This window comes from Trichosurus vulpecula, chromosome 4 (genome assembly GCF_011100635.1).
Source record: "Trichosurus vulpecula isolate mTriVul1 chromosome 4, mTriVul1.pri, whole genome shotgun sequence".
In the NCBI taxonomy this organism is placed as follows: domain Eukaryota; kingdom Metazoa; phylum Chordata; class Mammalia; order Diprotodontia; family Phalangeridae; genus Trichosurus; species Trichosurus vulpecula.
The window spans coordinates 61447475-61448989 of NC_050576.1; the positions used below are offsets into that span (position 1 = coordinate 61447475).

At 38.5% G+C, this 1515-nt stretch overlaps 1 pseudogene; it reads left to right on the forward strand.

Moving 5' to 3' along the window:
• The first annotated feature begins 212 nt into the window (after nt 1-212).
• On the forward strand, nt 213-1058 carry LOC118845869 (annotated as a pseudogene).
• The last annotated feature ends 457 nt before the right edge of the window (nt 1059-1515 follow it).

Consider the following 1515-nt stretch of genomic DNA (forward strand, 5'->3'; position numbering starts at 1 on the left):
GTGTCCCAGTTTTCCCATATCTTCCTCAATGTTTATTATATTCTTTTTTTGTCATATTAGCCAAATCTAATGGGTATGAGGTAGTACCCCAGAGTTCAAACCCAGTGTGTATTCATAGAGTACCACCAGGCTGCCAAAGCATGTCGTTAACCACCAATAGGTTCTAGGCAACAGCTAGAAGAGAATTTAATTTTTGTTGAAAAAGAAATCAAAGCACTATGATTTTTAAAACAACACCCACTGAAGTCAATGGAAAAACAATCGGACAATCAGAGGGGAAGAAGAGCAGAAGTGAATTCAAGGAAGAATGACAGAAAAACAGGGAAAAAAAGAAAAGAATGAACATAGAAAACCATCAAGAAGATTCAAGCAATCAGAAATCCAAAAAGTGCAAGAGGGGCCAGGTAGAAGACCTTGATGCCAAAAATTAGTGAAGAAGAAGAAGAAGAAGATGAAGACGAAGAAGAAGAAGAAGATGAAGACGAAGAAGAAGAAGAAGAAGAAGAAGAAGAAGAAGAAGAAGAAGAAGAAGAAGAAGGAGGAGGAGGAGGAGGAGGAGGAGGAGGAGGAGGAGGAGGAGGAGGAGGAGGAGGAGGAGGAGGAGGAGGAGGAGGAGGAGGAGGAGGAGGAGGAGGAGAAGGAGAAGAAGAAGAAACCAAGAAGGAATGTGAAGCAGCATCAGAAATGAATAGAAATGGGAATCATGTTAAAATGATAACAGAGGAAGAGACAAAAGCACCTGTAGAAAAAAGGAAACATTCAGAAGAAGCTGATTCTAAAATGGAACATATGGAAGACATTCATGTGAAGACAAAAGAGACTGAAACCCCTATAAAAGATGAATTGAACCTGAAAGGAACTATCAAATCTGTTCTGAAATAAGCCCTCCAAAAGAAATATCAATTAAAAAGTTAAGGAAAAAGGTTTTAGCTTAATACTATGCAGTGACTAATGAACACCACAAATCTGAAGAGGAGCTGCTAGTCATCTTTAACAAGAAGATCAGCAAGAACCCCAGATTTAAGCTCTTAAAGGAAAAAGCTAAACTTTTGAAATGAACATTTTCCTACTTTGTTAAGGAATGAACACTGCTCCTGACTTCTGCTTCCACCATCCATCACTGTTTGTAAAACAGAAAATTTGATAGCCACTCAGATTTTATGTTGTTTTTCAAATGTTAAGGAAAATATGTATTTTTGGTAGAGCTTTTAACTGAAAATAAAGATGTTTGCTGCCCGCCCCCCCAAAACAAAGAGTTTAGCTAAGAAGGAAAGGTAAGATTATAGGGCAATAGCTGGCTGAAATGACAAGATCTGGTGAGGGTTTTTTTTTAATATGGGAGAAACTTAGAAGTGTTCGTAGGCAGCAAGGAAAGAGCCCACAGATATGAAGAGATTAAAGATGGGGAGGAGGATAATAGTTAGAACAATTTTCTAGAAAAGACAAGAGGGAGGCCGATATTCGAAGATACACATAGAGGCACTGGCCTTAAAAAAGAGAAACACCTCCTCTTCA